The 4795-nt window shown below is 42.0% G+C and overlaps 1 pseudogene; it reads left to right on the top strand.

Moving 5' to 3' along the window:
• The first annotated feature begins 1558 nt into the window (after positions 1-1558).
• LOC125120872 (olfactory receptor 5C1-like) lies at positions 1559-2556 on the top strand (annotated as a pseudogene).
• Positions 2557-4795: the final 2239 nt, after the last annotated feature.

The following is a 4795-nucleotide window of genomic DNA, read 5'->3' as shown; positions in this document are numbered from 1 at the left end:
TTGGAAAACTGGAGAGGAGAAGGCACATAGAATCATGAGTTTTGGGAGTTCCCCTTGTGGCTCAGCAAATTTAAGGACCCAACATAGTCTCCATGAGGATGCAGGTTTGATCCTGCTCCTTGCTCTTTGCGTTAAGGATCCAGCTTTGCCACAGTTGAGGCAAAGATCACAGATGTAGCTTGGACCTGGTGTTGCCATAGCTGTGGCATAGGCACCAGCTGCAGCTTAGATTAACTTTCTAGCCAGGGAACTCCTGTATGCACAGGTGTGCTGAAAAAAGTTAAAAAAAAATAGAATCATGAGGTTTTTCAATCCTAGGCTAGACACTAACTACTACTCTACTCATCATTCATTCACTTAACAAATTCAATCAGTTGTGGGTTTAGTTCCAGACAAATGCAATATAGCAACACAGTAACTCACACCAATGTTTTGGCTTCCCAGTCATTTAAAATTACCTTTATGCTATCCTGAAGTCTCTTAAGTATGCAAGAATATAATGCCTAAAAAAAGCAATGTATGTGCCTTAACTTTAAAGTACTTAATTGCTGGAATTCCCGTCGTGGCACAGCAGAAACAAATCCAACTAGGAACCATGAGGTTGCAGGTTTGATCCCTGGCCTTGATCAGTGGGTTAAGGATCCAGAGTGGCCATGAGCTGTGGTATAGGTCACAGGCACAGCTCAGATCTGATATGGCTGTGGTGTAGGCCAGCAACTGTAGCTGCAGTTTGACCCCTATCCTGAGAAACTCCATATGCCATGGATGTGGCTCTAAAAAGCAAAAAGATAAAATAAATAAATAAATAAAATTCTTCATTGCTAAAAAAAACATGCTAACCATCATCAAAGCCTTTTGGGAATCAATGAAGGTTGTTCATCAGAGATCACCAATAACAAAGATAATAACAATGAAAAAGTGTGAAGTAGTGTGAGAATTACCAAAATAGGACACAGAGACTCAAAGAAAGCAAATGCTTTGGGAACAATGGTGCCACACTGAAGGGGACCTAAATAGCACGGGGAACTCAACTCAATACTCCATGATAATCTCCACTGGAAATAATCTGAAAAGGAGTGGATGTGTATATATGTATAACTGAATCCCTTTGTTATGTAGCAGAAATCAACTATACTTCAATAAAACTTTCTTAAAATTAAATATAAAAAAGAAAAATGGTGCCGCAAACTCTTAATTTGTAAAAAAAAAAAATGCTCTATCTGTAAAGCATTATAAAGCAAAATTCAATAAAGCAAAGTGCAATATAACAATTGAGCATTTACTATGTGCCAGGCTATGTTCTCAGGACTGTGATATGAAATTAAGACAGGCAAGATTTCCTCCCTCATGAAGATTAAATGGCAGTGACTGCTCAGCATAAGAAACAAAGGTTCTGAGAGGTGACATGGCTTGTCCAAGGTCACACAGCAATTTTGTTTTCAGGTAGGACAAACAACCAAGTCCTGATACCAGTACAAAGTGCTTTCTCCCCCATGATGGTCATGACCTTTCCCTTACCTCCCTCTGCTTTGTATCTCCTCAGTTTATGTTCAGCAGAATGAGGCCAGAGAATTTCAACTGGACCAGGGGTGCCCTAAATTCATCCTTCTGGGTGTCACAGATCTCTGGGACCTGTGAGACACCCTCTTCCTGGTCTTCCTGCTCATCTATGTGGTGAGCCTCCTGGGAAATATGGTCAGGATGCTGCTGATCTACGTGGATGCCAAGCTGCACAAATCCATGTACTTCTTCCCGGCCAACCTCTCCCTGCTGGACACCTGCTATTCTCAGCCACTGGCCCCAAGATGCTGATGGACCTGCTGCTGCCACTTTCCACCATCCCCTACACAGCCTATGCCCTATAGATATTTGTGTTTGTTGGGATGGCAGATGCCAAGTGTTGCCTGTTGGCAGCCATGGCCTATGACCATTATGTGTCAATTGAAAACCCTCTTCTCTACACCACAGCTATGTTACCACATTTGTGCCTGGCCTCACTGGGAGCATCAGGCCTGGGAGGGGCAGTGAGTGCCATGGTCCACATGACCTTCACCTTCTTCCTGAGCTTCTGTGCCTCCTAGGAGGCGAACATCTCCTTGTGTGATATCCCTCCACTGCTGGCCATCTCTTGCAATCACAGCAGTCTCAATAAACTACTGCTTTTTGCTATCTGCAGCTTCATCCAGGTAGCCAAGGTGTTGGATATCAGTGTCCTACGGGTTCATTGCCAGTGCTGTGATCTACATGTGGTCAGTCCATGTCTTCTGGTGAGCAGCCTCTACCTGTGCCTCCTACCTCACAGCTGTGGCCATGCTGTCCAGGACACTCATTTTCATGTACCTGCATTCCAGCTCCAGCTATGCCCTGGACAGCAACAAGATGGCATCTCTGTTCTACCCACTTTCCATATCAGCCTTCCACCTGCTCATCTGCAGCCTTAACAACATAGAGGTCAAGGAGGCACTCAAAAGGTCCCAGAGCTGGTGCTGTTATCCGTGGCAGGTGCACAGGTTAGAGGTCCAGGCAGGTTGGTTAGGACTGATCCTGAAGAAATGAGGATGCCCTTCCTGGCCCCTGTCATTATGGATAAAGGATGGATGGTCCTCTGGCTGGGTGTCTTATATTGTTGAGTGGCTGCAAAGGGGAGAAACTGAAGCTTACAGACAGGTGGCAGGAACCTGGAGTATTCTAGACCTAGCAACATAACCAAGATTAATTTGCTGTTAAACTGCCTTAGATTCAGTAATGTTCAAAAATCACACATTCCTGCTTGTTTCCAGGTGCAATACTCGGTTTACCTGCCATTTGTACTATTCTTCTCTTGTTTTCCTTTTTTTCTTTTATTTTTGGCACCTCCACTGCATACACAAGTTTCCACAACAGGGGTACAACCTCCACCTTTAAAGGGACAACCCCAGATCCTTAACCCACTGCACTGCAAGGGAACTCCTGCTACTTGTACTTCTAAGAGGCTGATTCCAAGATATACTAGGTAATATCTTCGTGTCCTCAATTGCCTGCAGATTTTTGCTCTTTTAAGGTTTGTTAAAACCAGTGAGACAGTTCCTGCTCACCTTGACCCCAAAAGAGGATCCTCAGACCCTCTCATGTCAGAGAGTGGGACAGAATTTGGTGAGGCAAATATCCCTATTAGGCTACATATTCCACCTTTCATGATACTAAGCAGCAACAAAACATACATAAGCTCAGTCTGAAAATTGTAATATTTGGATTAGAATATGATCAAGGGTAGATTAGTTCAGGGCTCTGGTAGGAGTTAGAGAAGAGTCAAAATTTTGGTTATAGTTAGAATATGTTTAGGATATTGGCCCAAGAACGGGATTGCTGATTCATATGGTAGTTCTATGTATAGTTTCCTAAGGTACATCCACACTGTTCTCAATAGTGGTTGCACCAGCTTACATTCCCACCAACATTGCAGGAGGTTTCTTTTTTCTCCACACCCCCTCCAGCATTTGCTATTTGATGGCCATTCTAACTGGTGTGAGGCAAAACTGTCCTTAAAAAAGACACATGCTCCCATATGTTAACTGCAACTCTATTCACAATATCCAAGACATGGAACAACCCAAATGACCATTGACCAATGATTGGATTAGGAAGATGTGGTATACATACACAATGGAATACTAATCAGCCATAAAAAAGGGAAAAAATAATGCAATTTACAGCAACATGGATGGAACTAGAGACTCATACAGAGTGAAGTAATTCAGAAGGAGAAAGACAAATACCATATGATATTATTTATATGTGGAATCTAATATACAGCAGAAATGAACATTTCCACAGAAAAGGAAATCATGGACTACCTGTCATAGGCCATTGAGGTGAGAAGGAAATTGTCTAGATCAGTAAAAACATGAAAAAAATATATCTGTGCTATTCAAGCAACATAAGGGATGGATTTGTACTCAGTGTGCATGTCCATCAGCATCTTTGAGACAGTGAAAGAGAAAAAGGAGATGTCTGTGAGGGCCAAGTGGCTGAGCAAGAAGTACATGGGAGTGTGGATATGAGGGTCCAGCCTGATAAGCAGGATGATGAGCATATTCCCCAGCACCATGGTCAGGTAACATGCCCAGGAACAGGGCAAAGAACATACCCTGCTGCTCTGGATGGATGGGGAGCCCCTGGAGGAGGAACTCAGACACTCAGGTGTGGTTCTCCATCCTCACGCTGTTCTTGCCTCAGCTGGGAATTGGTGAAAGTGGTAAATGTCAATGAACATACCATAATATTATAATCATTTTGTTTGTACTATGGAAAGTCTCAATTTTGGCTACATTGCTCTTAATTTCTCTTAATTGTTGGTGAATTAATCAGTCTTTCATATTCTGGCCTCAATAATACATCAAACCCTCACATTAACCTAGTTTTATTCCCAATGAAACCAATGGGCATTTATTCTTCATTCAACAAAAAATTATTGCACAACAGCTTTCTCCCATACTGAGTACACGAGTCAATAAGAATTGAGAAATCTCTCTGTTCATATTTACATCTTTGCATCAAGAGAATTTTAAACTTCTGTAATTTTCTAAAATAAAAATATGAAAATGGCACCAGATAAGACTAATCAATCATTCATTTCTTCTTAAAAAAAGATATCAAACTCCTTACATAAGAAAATAATTACTAAATTTATGTCATGGGCTTTCAGGGTACTTAGCAGCATCCTACATATTTTGAGTCACTTCAAATCCCCTGTCATAAAATTTCCCAATCCAGGCTTCCAAGCCAATGTCAGTAGTTCCAGGCACTGTGTTTCACA

This window comes from Phacochoerus africanus, chromosome 2, assembly GCF_016906955.1.
Source record: "Phacochoerus africanus isolate WHEZ1 chromosome 2, ROS_Pafr_v1, whole genome shotgun sequence".
Lineage (NCBI taxonomy): Eukaryota > Metazoa > Chordata > Mammalia > Artiodactyla > Suidae > Phacochoerus > Phacochoerus africanus.
This window is presented reverse-complemented; position numbering and strand designations above follow the sequence as displayed.